General features: G+C 46.3%; 1 long non-coding RNA gene across 1 annotated transcript in view; it reads right to left on the bottom strand.

Moving 5' to 3' along the window:
• Window positions 1-10,131: 10,131 nt before the first annotated feature.
• The window catches only part of LOC123384245, a 267,602-nt gene continuing 263,062 nt past the window's right edge, over window positions 10,132-14,671 (bottom strand). Inside the window, exon 4 of the long non-coding RNA XR_006594993.1 lies at window positions 10,132-10,353. This is a non-coding gene — a long non-coding RNA (uncharacterized LOC123384245). The remainder of the gene's footprint in view (window positions 10,354-14,671) is intronic.

Below are 14,671 nucleotides of genomic sequence, written 5' to 3' on the forward strand. Positions count from 1 at the left end.
TTTTGCGCAGATGTATGTTTTCATTTCTCCCCGGTATCCAGCTCAGGGTAGAATCGTTGCATCAGATGATAACTCTATGCTTTGCAGTTTGAAGAAACGCCAAGCTGTTTTGCAAAGTGACCGCATCATCCCGTCAGCATCAGGGTTCAGATTTCTCCACACCCTCGCCCAGTGCACCTTGTTGAGTTTAGTCTTCTAGCAGGGATAAACTGGTATCTCATTGTGGTTTTGACCTGCATTTCCCTGCGAGTAATGGTGAATATATTTTTATTTGAATATCTTCTTTGTAGAAACTTTTGTTCGCACCTTGTCTTTATTTTTAGAACAGTTCTAGACGTACAGATTACGGAAAAATTGAAGTTCCTACAGACCTCATGCCCAATTATAACACATTACATTAGTATGGAACATTTGTTACGGTCTATGAACCAACACTGATACACCATTACGAAATACAATCCACGGTTTATTCTCATTTCCTTACTTTGTATCTAATGTCCTTTTTAGGTGCAAGGTCCTGTCTATAATATCAAATTATACTTAGTTGTCATGTCTTTTTTTTTTTTAATTTTTAAATGTTTATTTAGTTTTGAGAGAGAGGGAGACACAGAATCCAAAGCAGGCTCCAGGCTCCGAGCTGTCAGGCTCGAACCCACGAACCGGGAGATCATGTCCTGAGCCAAAGTCCAGCGCTTGACAGACTGAGCCACCCAGGTGCCCCTAGTTGTCATGTCTTCTTAGGCTCCTTGTGGCTGTGACCATTTCTCAGATTTTCCTCCTACAGTCCTGAGGAGCTGGCCAGGCGCACACTCAGGAAGCCCTTCTGCCGAAATCTGTCTGACTGTTGATACTGGCCTTGATCCTCAGAGGTAAGCCATGTTTATCAGATTTCTCCACAACAAAGTTACTCGCCCCACTCCTTTTCCAAAACATACCTACAGTGGATTGAATTGTGACTCCCCAAAATATATGTCCTCCCAGAATCTCAGGTCTCGAGACGAGATCATTCTGGGCTAGAGTGGGCCCGAAATCCAATGGTAAGTGTCCTTATAAGAGACAGAAAGGTAGAAGGCCCACAGAGACACAGAAGAAAGTGACAGAAAAATTGAGGCAGAGACCAGAGTCTTTAGTTCACAAGCCAAGGGGCCAGAAAGACTGTGGACAGCCACCACAAGCCGGGAGAGACCTGGGGGCTTCTCCCCAACAGCTTCCAGAGGAAACCAACCCGCAACAGCCTATGTTCAGACTCGGGCCCCCAAAAACGTGAGACAATGAACATCTGCTGCCTTAAGCCGCCAAGCTCTGTGCACCAGGCGTGCTCACTGCACTGGGCATCCTTTCCTTCAGTGCTCGGCAGACAGAGCACAGAGACACCCGTGTGCGTGCTGACCCCTGCAGACATGCACGTCTCTGAGTATTTCTGCACACACTGCCTGCATCTGCACTACGTAAACTCGAGCTCTCCCAGGAGCCCTACCCCTAACTCATCCCCACATGGGTCATTCTAGCCTCGCCCTGTTGCATCTCAGGAAAGACCCACGCCGAAGCAGGAAGCCCAGCTCCCCTCCCGCACCGTCCACCTGCTCAGTGGTTGTGGAATACGTGTGCAGCAACATCAGACCCCCCCTCACACTGTGAAGCCCTCCTGCCCCGGGAATCAAGCTGACCAACCACAGCGCGGGGCAGACGTGCATTTCCTGTGGTCCGCGATTTCCAAACTACTCCAGTGGGCACCTCTTCCACGTGCACTTGACTGGGGTTGTCTCATGCCCGTTAACACAGTCAGATTCTCTCTTCAAGGTCTGCCTTCCTTCTTCGGATTCCCCAAACTCCTAAATTTTGTTTCTAAAATTGCATAAATTAAGTTTTACTACTTGTGCTATAAATGTTTATGGGTTGTGACAAATATATGCCATCGCGTATCCCCCACGACGGTATCACACAGAATGGTTTCACTGCCTTAAAAACCCCAGCGTTTACCTAGTTGCCTTCCCTTTCCACCCTGAGCTTGTGGCGATCCACCCAGAGGGTCCCTGCGGAGGCTCAATGGGAGGACCCTCCTGCCTCTTCCACTTCTGGTGGCTCCAGGTGTCCTTCGGCTTGCGGCCACGTCCCTCCAGTCTCTGCCTCTGTTGTCACATGGTCTTCTCCCCCATGCATGTCAAACTTCCCTCTGCCTTTCTCCTATAAGGACATTGTCACTGGATTTCACAGCACGCCCGGATAATCTAGAAAGTTCTCTTCTCAAGATCCTTAACTCAATCACATCTGCAAAGATCCCTTTCCAAATAAGGTCACCTTTACAGTTTCCAGGGGTCGGGATGTGGATGGATCTTTTGGAGAGTTTTCACTCCGCTCACGACGGTGACCTCTCTGGTCATGGGAGAGTAATAATCTTCTCACCGTGGATGTTCCGTCTCTGCCATCATAGAGGAGGCAGTGCAAGGAGAAAATTAAACTTCCCAGAAAATTGGGAGGCCCAGGCAGAGGTCAGGGTGCCTCAGGGTCACACGGGACAAGAACCGTGGTCACCCTGACAAGGAAACCTTCACACTTTGGTCCACATCACATGGTCTCAGATCAACCAGATTCCCCACATGGCCTGAGATCAGGGTCTCAGTTTCTATTCCTCAAAATGATCACACATTCAGCCTCAAGTGTTTTTTAATCATTCATTAAGAAATGATGCGTTGACTAACTGAAGTTTATAAATAGAAATGCATAGAGTATGTCCAAACCAATATAAATGGTGTATTTTAGAGAGGGTACATATTTATTGCTGCAAATTCACACACACACACACACACACACACACACACACACGCACGCACGCACACATTTTCAAAGCACTCCCTCCTGGTGGATAGAAGTTCGTGTCGACTGTGTTTGGTTTTCTTTTTGTGAAACTTCTGTACAGTAACCCAAAGAGATGGCTTTGCCTTTGGAGTGGGAACACCAAAGGGGCCGAGCATGAGAGGAGCCTTTGAGACATGAAAAGCATAGACTGAAGTTCAGGATGGGGGATTTATCCTGTCTATTCTATAGAAAATGTCCAAGCAATGTATTTGTGGGCTCCACCCCCTGAGCCTGAGCCTGAGCCGTGAGAACGTTGTGTTCCGTTCATTCCCCTTGAGATGTTTGACCAGTGTAAGTTGAAACGGAGCCCAGGCCAACAGCGTCCAACTTCTGCAGTCAACTTCTCTTGTCTCGTCTTCAAGAAGACAAAGCCCCGAGTAATCCGTCCTGCTACCCAACATACAGCACAAGTGACATTTTCAGTGAGAATACATCGTCAGCTGTTTTGTCTTGCTCATTCATCGTAGTTTTGTTAGATCCTTTGTTTCTTTGATGCTCAGAATATGGCACCATTTGGCTCTAAAATCTACATTAGAAGAGCATTAATTAAAGGCAGACACATTGCAATGGAGACAGTGTTAAAATTATGCTTGAAGGTACAATGTAATTAATTTTGTACAAGAGAAACATAAAAGAGAGAATGAAACTGGAGGAAATAGCATCACAACCCACAAAATGATAATGAGAACTACAATTGTAGATCAGCCAAAATATGGAAAGACATATGGAGTAATTAGACCTGAGGGGGGGACAGGGAATCACAACAAAGGGTCACCTGCTAAGTGCTCAGGAGTCCGACGGAGAACACGTGTCTCCTGTCACCACGCACATTTTCCTGTGGACAGGAGGGCTTGCACTAAGCCTCTGGCAGGTGGATGAAGAAGAGGGTTATGATGCGAATTTGCTAACAGCCTGGACAATGGCATTAGAGACGACTTGACTTAGAAGCAGTCCTCCTAATGAAATTATGAAGCACAGAAGATGAACCCAGATGAAGTCTGCCTTCCGCCCAAGATGCGGCTGGAGCTCCTGTAATGCAATGGGGCTCATTATGCCCAGAGACGTCAACACTACAAGGATGGTTATTAGGGCAAACTCGATTTACACAGTCCAGAATGGTTCATTTGAATTTACTGCATCTGTATTTCAGTGGTGCCCTAGAGTATTGTGACTGAAAGTTACAGAAACCTCATGAAATGGAGTCTAGTAAAAAAGAGAATGAATTTATACAAAACACTCCTCCTGTGGGAATTCATCCCGTGACCCTAAATCACCATGATCATGACAACGAATCACTTGATAAGATAGCTAACAGGGACCAAAGGAGCCAAGACAGCCCCCTTTGGAACAAGTGTGGACCAGCTGGCTTTTGCTTTTTGTCACATGGTTTTACTGAGCTAGCATCCATGTTAGACTCTCTCATGGTTCATCTTCCACGGGGAAAGGAAAACTACAGATATGCACCAACTGAGCTGCGAGACCACTAACGTTGGCAATCCTCACCATGCCGCATGGCATGCAGTGTCTCCTTTGGTGGAGGAGGGAAGAAGCCTGGGATGTGGTGGGCATAGGGTGGCAGCACCAGGGACCTGACCATTTTGGGGAGACAGCAGTGCTCACCTGTGTGAGTGCCCTATGGTTGTGATAGCAGATCTCCACAGGCTGATCATGCTTAAGACAGCACCCACCCATTACATCACACTCTCCGTGGGTCTGGGGTCCAGGCACAGCTTGGCTCAGCTGGTCTCTGCTGGGGTCTCACAAGGTGGAAACCAAGGCATGGGCTGGGCTCTCACCTGGAGGCCCAGGTGCAGTCAGATAGTGGCCGGAACCCAGCTCTGCTCACACCCTGCATGGTGAGGGCCTGGGGAGTCCTTGTGATGCAGATCTCCCCCACCTTCCAGGGACACGCCCCTCACTTCATTCTGAGCCCCCAGCACTGTCACCCCCGTACTCCCACCAGCAATGCACACACAATGACGTAAGCATTTTCTAAGATGATTTAGGACTTCTCCAACCATATGCTCTCAAAACTCTTCCTTCTACACAGCTGAACTCGAAAAGATCAATTTAAAAAGCAGAACACGTGACCCTTGGGCCTAAAGGGGCTGATACTCTCCCCTTTGCTGAGCAAGGAGTGGGTGCGGAAGACTGGAAGGTGAAGGATGCGCAGCCCCTGCCCTCGGGAAGACGGGCTCCCCATGACGGAGAGGAAGAGAAAAAAGGGACCAAGATGTGATTGGGCAGAATACATAACAGGGAAGATTCAGGGGATCCCGGGACCTTGAAAATGGCCGCCTGACCCAGGCAGGTGGGTGGAGGGGTGGGTGGGGAAAGCCCAGGGAAAGGAGGTGACATAGAAACCAAGACCTGAGAATCAAGATTCAGGTGAGGGGAAGGAATGGGGGAAGACAGGGTGCACACACAGTGGAAGGAAGGGCCCAGCAGCAGGTGACCAGGGAAGATAACCAGGTGGGATGGACTCTGGAGAAGGGGAGAGTGGATGACAGACAGCTCAGAGAGTTCAGGGGGATCTGCACCATCTGGGGCCCCGTTGGGCACCCTGAACAGGTGGGCCTTGATTCTGAAGGTCATGGACAATAGTTGAAACATAGGAATGGGCAGATTTGTGTGGAAATGTAAAATAAAACTCACCAGTCTCCTTCTCTCTCCCCTTGTCCCAGTAGCAAACCACTTTGGGGTTGCTTGGGCCCCTTCTCCAAAGCTCCAGCCAACCAAAGACGTGCCCGCTGCTCACCAGGGGGCCGGGAGGTTGAGGGGTGCCCATCCTAGAGCCCTGCAGCTGCACATACGACAGGAGTGTAGCCTCCCTGACCCTCCACCCAAGTGCCGCTTTGGCCGTCCCAAAAAGTATTCAGCGGAGACTCCAGGGCAGGAGCACAAGTCTTGTCTCTCTAGTCAAGTTTACGGTTTCGTTCTGGGCCCTGTTTCCTGTCTCATCGTCACTGTTTGCTGCCAGACTAAGGGATGTTCCCACTGACCTTGTTCAGGAGGACTGCTCTTGCTTGGAACCTCCTGCCTGACAAGTGGGCAAATGTCAGACTGGTCCCCTGGGACTTTGGTGAATTCACCTTGCCAGAGTCCATTCAAGCCACCATAGGATTTCTCAACAGTCATGTTAATTTGAAATGTAAGCAGTCCTCTTCTTTGACGCCAATCTTTTGTCAGAGCAGAAGATCCGCGATAAAAAATGATGGCAGTGGCTTTATATGTGATGTGTGTGGGTGCGGGGTTCACTTAATTTTTTTTTTCCCAGCTGGAATCTCTCAGCTACTTCCTGCATTGAAATCTACTTCTGGATGTTTGGTCTGTCATTCCTGCAAACAGAGCAGGTACCGAGCTGAAGAATCAATTCGGAAATTAAGATCTGGGCGCTGGATGTCATTGTGCTGGCCCTATATCAAAGTTCTCCTTCTTCTGCAATGAATTTCTAACGCCGAGCTAGAAGTTGCTGAAGGTCTGCAAATGGCATTCTTTAGCTTTTAACTTTCACATAAAACAGAATAAAAGATTATCGCACGTCCAAAAAAAGATCTGGCTACTGCTCGTAATAAATTCCTGTGCTTGCTCCAGATGCAGAATTGGACGGCATGTTGTCAACTCATTCATTCTTCATGGAGCCCGTTTCTATCCGGGCTGCAGGCATTAAAAAAAGATGTCAGATATGTATACATCATATTTCTCTCTATTTATACATATGCACACCCCCAGATACATCTAAATACATTCCCACAGACACACACGTACACATACACGTATTTTCTCCATCCCAACCAACTCCTCTCTCAGTGATATCTATTCTACCGCAGACGTTGCCAGTGAAATATTTCCAGGCATGATCCGGAGTGAATCTTTTGGGTCATCTTATCTCTTTCATCTGGTCCTGAATAATTTCTTTAATAGGGAATCCACTGTCTCCTGAGACAGACCATTTGATTGTTAGTGATCTCTATTAGAAATTCCTTTCTTACTTTGAGAAAATGTCTGTTTTTCTCTAATTTCCGCCTGTAAAAGGGTGCGTGGAACAAGTATGCCTATCTAACTGGCAATTATATGTAAGAGACTGAATGACAGAGTTCTGAAATGAGGGTAAACATTTGAAAGTCATCGGCTTATCCGCAAAAATTCTAACTTTAAGAGAAAAAAGAGTCACAAAGAGTATCCTGTGCAGTGTGAAAGACAGAAGATGAAACACTAGAAAAGATCTGCCTCTGAGGGTCCACTGAAGAAAGTGGACTAAGCCAAGTAGACTGTCCCACTGAAACAAGATGGCACACTCAATGGGACAGTTGAAGAGAGTTGGCGAAGGGACTATTTACAAAGATGTGGGCAAGTGAAGGGGAAGCCTCAAGAGATGGGGAATCACCACAGGGAAGTTGGCAAACAGTGGGGGACATGTCCTGGGACAAGGCAGAGGTAGGGATGGAGAAGACTCTGCCCAGCAAGAGCCTTTGTCTTTGATCATGAAAGACACTACTGTGGCCTGGACTGAAGGGAACCAGAGGGATAATATCCACTCTCTGACCTACTCATCCCCCACTGGCTATACCCACCAGGAAGCAAGGAAGCCCGGTCACTACAGCCCATGGGAGTCAGCGCCTGAGGTACTAGCAGGGTGGAAGAGAGATCACGTAAGAGCTGGGGTAGGAGCAGACCAAGGAAAACACAGACACATGATCATAAAGGGATTGATGGAGAAAATACTTTAAGGTAAATGCCCATGTGAAGAAATACACAGAATATTCTAGAATATTCTAGATTTACTGAGATCCCTAGGAGTCAGCCACAATTTGATAAGGAAGTCACTTTAGAAACTAATATTTTTAAGTGCCCACTATGTGCCAGTTACTTTGGGGATATGGCAGTGATAAAGAGGTGTGCGTTCCCACAGTGGGTGTCAGCCACAAATTAATGCCCTAAACCAACAAGTATGATGACAGATGGCAGAGGCCACCGGAGAAAACAGCTGGGGACAGAGAGCTCCATTACACAAAGCCCAGTTTGGCTTTATTTGTAGGCTATTAAAACCGGTATCTGGAAACCAGCACTCAATGATCACACAACACAGCATTCAAGGAAGAGAGAACAGCTAATACAAAGGCTCCTGTAAGTAAATAATCTCGGGACATCTGGGAGCAAGAAAAATATCAGTGCATTCACCACTGTGTGGACATCAGGCAGAACATTAAGTTATGGGATGGGAAAGGTGAGTAGGAACAGATTAGGTAGGACTCTGGACACCAGACAAGGGACTTGGGTCCTCCCTGCTCTGAGTAACCAGGGGAGGGCTTCAGGCAGCAGAGTGTCATGATTTGACACAAGTTTTTAAAAGATCATTCTATGGGTGTGTGGGTGGCTCACTCAGTTGAGAATCCAACTCTTGATCTCAGCTCAGGTCACGATCTCACATTTCATGAGTCAGAGCCCCACATGGGGCTCTGAGCTGGTGGTATGGAACCTGCTTGGGATCCTCTCTCTCCCTCTCTCTCTCTGCCCCTCCCCTGCTCATGCGCTCTCTCTCTCAAAAAAAAAAAGTACAAAAAAAAGATCATTCTAGCTGGCATATGGACAAAACAGAAAGCAAGGAGATGGTTGATAAGGCTATTTCAAGAACTGAGCAAAAGATTATGGTAGCCTGGGGTCCCAGTCCTCTGGGTGATGAAGACAGACAAGGTGTGGGTTGAGATGAGTCTGGGGAGTGATGCCAGTATGGATTGTTGATGAAATGTGGGCACTGTTAGGTTAGCGTAAGGCCGTCTGTAGAAATATGATGTGAGCGCTGTATGTAGATTTGTAAATGTAAATATCTAATGCCTTGTAATAATTTACTTAGTCCACCATAGCCAAAATATTACCAGTCTAATATAAATATGCAACCAATATAAAAACTATTAATGAAATATTTTACATCCTTATCTTTTTGAAATGAAGTCTTTGAAATTCAGTGAGCATTTTAAGTTTACAGTGAATTGTGGGTCAGATTAGCTACCTTGCAAGGGCTGAGGCCACACATGGCCAGTGGCTGCTCTATGGGATGGCTCAGGGCTTGAGCGAGTGAGTGAATGCAGGTGCCGATTGCCAAGATGATAAAGACCAGGGTGGGGGTGAGCTGTGAAACCCCTCAGAAACACAAGGGGAGACGCCAAGCACAGAGTGGGGTGCGCGAACCCAACGGTCCAGGGGAGACCCAGCCAACAGTTGTCCGAGTGTGGGTGATACACAAAGCCATGAGACTGGACAGAAGGTACAAGAACGTACCCGGAGGAGGACACGTAGGATTGAGCTCTGGGAAAGTTCGACATTAAAAGCAGGGTTTTCACCCCCTTCCTCGGCACCGTTGTTATCTGGGCTGAATATGTATTTGTGTGTATGGGGGGGGGGGGAGGGGCAGTCCTGTGCCCTGCAGGATGTTTGCCACCATCCCCGGCCTCTCCGTCCCCAACGACAGGCCTCTCCATGACTTCCACTCCAAGATGTGACAACCAAATCAAATATGTCCCAGACCTTGCTAAGTGCCCCCTGGGGGAAATCTGCCCCTGGTTTAGCAACTTACACGTGGACAGAGGAGGAGAAGCCAGTGAGGTGGGAAGGGTGGGTAGGAGGGCTGGCGCAGAGAGGGGACCATGTGTGTAGGGAAGGCGGTGTACATGATGGATCCCTTGGGGAGGGGGGCAGTTTAGCTTCCAGATGTGACTATGAAACAGGCAAAATTAACTTGAATGACGCATTTTATTTAACCCAGTATGCAGGGATGCCGGGCATCGGGCGATGAGTCTGATAATCCCTTGGAGGATGCTGGGCTGCGAGGTCAGTGAACGACTCTTTGATAAAAGAGGAATAAAACGGAGAAGAAATGTCTCCAGTGGTGAGGACGTGCCCGCACGGTTCTCTGCTCATGCGCCTCTGTCCTCGGTGGGCAAAGAGGCACCAGAGAAAAACATTCCTGATCAAAAACCTCAAATTACAGAAACACATAGAGAAGGGATTAATATTTTTCTGAAAACACGATGTCATATTTATTCCACTTTCTGTGACTTATTAAATCCCCTGCTACAGTAATTATAGCCATGTATTGTTAGAGAGGTATAAACACTGGAGGAACGCATTACTGTCGGAGATGATTATTAAAACTACAAAATTTTGCCTACAGACGAACACAGGCAGAGAAGAAAATTATTAAAACTCATTTCCAGGAGCCTGCGTGTGTCCTTGGGCTGGGTTCCAAGACAGAGCAGGAAACTGATACTCTGATAATTTTCATTTACAGCACTTTTATTAACAGCATATCTTGTCTCCACCAATTAATCTTTGCAAGGTTTTACTCCTTCTTCTGAATGCGGATTGGGTTTTGATTGTCCGCTTCTTGTGACACTTGCAACGAATGCACGAACATGTTTCTTAATCAGTTCTGCATGGTGCGTCCCTCCACAGAAACGGACTGAACTCCGAAGAGGGCAAAACAGTCCACCACGCAAACTAAGGGTTGGGAGAGAAAATGCATTATTCCTACAGTAATAATGTAGTAACATGGCAGTCCCTCCCTCCGTCTGTCTCCTTGTCTCTCTCTCTCTGTCTCTTTCCTCCTTGTCTCTCTCTCTCTGTCTCTTTCCTCTCAATGAAGACTGTCTCCTTGTCTCTCTCTCTCTGTCTCTTTCCTCCTTGTCTCTCTCTCTCTGACCCTTTCCTCTCAATGAAGACATTTCTAGGGAACGTCTAGGGACCTCTTACAAGCCCTTAGCAACCAACACCCTCTTTCCAGATCTGTTTATCCCACCAGGAAGAGGGACTGATGGCCATAGAGATGCGGACTTCCACCAGCACTGGGTTGGCCAGGGAGAAAGAGTCCTACTTTCAGGAAATCGAAGTGTCTGCAAGCTGAGCATCTCAGACCAGTGCATTCATCCAGGACAAGAGGGAGAAATAAAAAAATGCTTTGCTTAATAAATGCAGTCTTTGGCCAAGTGAGACCTATCTTCCAGCCCAGAAAATTCCTGAGCCAAGAGTTAGGATTTTGCTGACTGCTCACCAAATGGCAGAGACTTCCTCTGGATTGCTCATTTGTGCATTTTGGGTGCAGGTGGAATCTTGCTGAAGTTCCTGCCCACTTAAGAGTGAGTTCCTAAAACAATGGTACTTGAATACGCACAGGGAAATCTGGGAAGATCTGTTAAATGTGCATTTCTCTGGTCCAGCCAGAGCCTTACTGAGCAGGAAGTGGGGAAGGAGGGGCTGGGAGTCAGGCAGGAGCATCAGGTTCCTGCGACCACACAGATCTGAAGCACACCGGGGCAGGTCAGAAATCTAGTAATATTCAAAGCTGATGACAACATTTCTGGCTAAGAGTAGTCTTGGTTATTTCAAGCAAAGATTTTGCATCCCTCAATGCGAAGCCAGGCCTTTTAGGTAAATTCTCTATGAAAAGAGGCTGGGCACACCTATTTGAAAATACGTTAATCACTACTTTTAACATGCAGTGCCAGCCAGAACCAGGAGCCACTGGGGCGTGATTTTGCTCCCAGGACAGGAAATAAGTTGGCAGCCCCAACCCCATTTATTCAGTGGATTTAAAATGCCAGACAAGGGCTCCCTGCTTCAAATAAGAAACGTTAATACAACTGGCTCATCCCTCCACCTGGACTGTTTACAGAAAGCGGATTTTGAAGAATGGTTCCTGTTTGAAGGACTTTTCTAGGGAATGGCTGTTGTCCCAAGAATTATATTTCCAAATTAAAGACAGGTTTTTTTCCCCTCCTCTGCCTCATTTCTGGATAGCTGAGGGACATGGAGAAGCTAGAGATTATCATGCTCTATCAGCTTAACAGCCAAAATAATACTTTACTTATGTGGTTGTACATCAGGCTTTTAAATACGATGGCATGTCTAATAGAAATGAATAATGAATGATGTGTTTGCTTTAGTGCTGTTGATCAATTTATTTTCTGGGTTAATGGCTCGGTGATTGGTAGGGAAAGAAAATGTTAGGAGGCTGGAAGGCAGCTATTTAGATGGGTAAGGTGAGGCACACGTACCTGTGGACAGTGGCCGAGGAAACTCTCCACCCATCCCCATGACTTTAGTCCCAGAAACAAACAAACAAAAAAGAATACTGAAGTGAAAGAGAGTTTGTATAATACACACAAATAACTGTTTGGGAATCTCAGAAAATAGAATGCTTTTTAAAAAAATTTTTTTTCTTTTTACTTAGAAATTAAAAAGTACCTTTTTCTTTAGGCAATTTAATTCTAATATTGTGATAAATTATTGCGTGTTTTAGGGGTGATTTAATCTGTATATATCGAATTACTGTACACATGTCAATAAGTTATTTTGTAAGGGCTACCTGTAAATTAGAAATACATGTGTGTATGGGGCACCTGGGTGGCTCAGTTGGTTGAGCGTCTGACATCGGCTCAGGTCACGGTCTCGAAGTTTATGAGTTTGAGCCCTGCGTTGGGCTCTGGGCTGACAGCTCGGAGTCTGGAGCCTGCTTTAGATTCTGTGTCTCCCTCTCTCTCTGCCCCTAACCCACTCGCCTTCTGTCTCTGTCTCTCTCAAAAATAAGTAAACATTAAAAAAATTTAGAAATACATGTGTGCGTGTGTGTGTGTGTGTGTGTGTGTGTGTGTGTGTGTGTGTAGGCATACGGATTTGGAGATCTATGCCCATTTATTCAACTTAACTCGAATTTCAGGACTAAGATTCATGCTCAGGCAACATACTCATGGAAAGACAACACATTTTTTAAGACATAAAATTCTTCTTGAATTAAAGATTTTTTTTAAAAAGGATAAATAGAAGCAAAAAGATTATTGTAACTAGAACTTCGATTCACTAATTTTCCAATCACTGTTTTCCCAATGAACATTATCTCCCTTTGCTAGTAGCCAAAACCACCTTCCATTTCTGGAAAATCAAGGCAAAAGTACATGATAGGCTACATTTGGAGACACAAGAAAATGTCTCCTAATTTTAACAATCAAAAAGGGAAGAAGGACTTCCACTATGGTCCAGATAGAATCATAGGCACTGGACTTCCCTTCCCTTCCTGAACAGCTAGCAACAAGATAAGACACAGGACACAACACTGGTCTGCCTCTGGCCACCGGGAGGTACAGGACAGTGACCTCTAGAAACCAGCAGGTTCCCATCTCACTGCCTGGGAAGATTTTCCACCACAGCAAAAGGAGGGCAGTTAAACAGAACCTAGTGGTCTCACTGGATTGAGGCTACTGACCTCAGGGTTTACAGATGTAATAGGGTCGAAATTTGTAAGGCAGAGTTCTGGAAAGAGGGGAAAAGAGAGACAGCACGTACATGAGCTCACACACTCTGGGGACTCTTGGAGGATGCCCTCAAGACTCAGTCCTGTGGTGTGGTATGTGAGGAGGTTGCTGGTGCCCCAGGAAGGACCCCCAGAAAGGTGTGACAGTCACTGGAGCTCACTCACGGCCAGAAATAGTTTGTCTCCCCTCACACAGTGTGGAGGAATCTCCTGATCATGCCCAAGCAGTGGCAGAGATTATCCCTGGGCTTCAGTTTGCTCTGCCCTCGCCAGAGCAACACCTAAAACAAGGGGTTTGATGCTGATTCCAAGTGAGTTAACTTTGTGCCACAGGAAAGCCAGATAATATTTAAAGAAATACAGAAAATACTTTACAGCCAAAAAAATATACAGTCCACAATGTCTGGCATTCAATCAAAAATTATCAAGCATATAAAGAAACAGGAAAATATGCCCATCAGAAAGAAAGAATGAGGGAGAAGAAGGAAGGAAGGGAGGAAGGAAGGAAGGAGAAAAAGAAAGGAAGGAAGGAAGGGGGGAAAGGGGGAAGGAAGGAAGAGGGAAGGAAGGAGAAAAAGAAAGGAAGGAAGGAAGGGGGAAGGAGGGAAGGGGGAAGGGAGGAGGAAGGAAGGGGGAAGGGGGAAGGAAGGAAGGAAGGAAGGAAGGAAGGAAGGAAGGAAGGGGTAGAGGGGATGGAAGGGAGGAAGGAAGGAAGGAAGTCAGGAAGGAAGGGGGGAAGGGGGAAGGAAGGAAGGAAGGAAGGAAGGAAGGAAGGAAGGAAGGAAGGGAGGAAAGAAAGGAGGGGAGGGAGGAAGGAAGGAGACAAAGTAATCAACAGAAACAGACTGAGGAGGGACAGAGGTGACAGGTTGGTAGACAAGAATCCAACAAAACTAGGGGGATGCAAAGCAAAGACACCAGAGTCACAAGACATGTTAAAGAAATCCTCACGTGGGAGTAAAATGAGACCAGGTGGCAATGTTGGTGTAGACAAAGGAATGAAAAGCGCCTTGTGTGAGCAAATGTCATCGACTTTATATTATCATTTAATCTCTTTAAAAGATATATGTTTAACTGAACGTAATAACAGCGCCATCTAGGATTTAAACACACGTAAAACGAAAGAGTTTCAAGAGCGGCAGGAAGGCTGGCGGGTGGACTGGGACACACAGCAGAATCATGTCACTGTTTCACACCTGGGATGGTCCAACTGCTGTGTAAACGCAGATGATGGTCAGTTCACAACTGTGTACTATGAGCCCTAGAGAAATCATTGTTTAGAAAACACACATAGAGCATAAGCTAATTAAGAAGATAAAGCTGAATCATAAAACCAATCAGTTAACACAAAATAAGGCAGGAAAAGAAGGAAAACAGAAGACAAAGTTGATGGATTTTCTCAACAAACAGCCCTGGAAGAAAAGAAAACAGAAAAAGAATCCCAAACTTGACCTCACGCCACACATAAAATTTAACGCAGAATAAAGCATAGATTGAAATAGATGAGCTAAA

The sequence above is a fragment of the Felis catus genome, chromosome A3, assembly GCF_018350175.1.
Source record: "Felis catus isolate Fca126 chromosome A3, F.catus_Fca126_mat1.0, whole genome shotgun sequence".
Lineage (NCBI taxonomy): Eukaryota > Metazoa > Chordata > Mammalia > Carnivora > Felidae > Felis > Felis catus.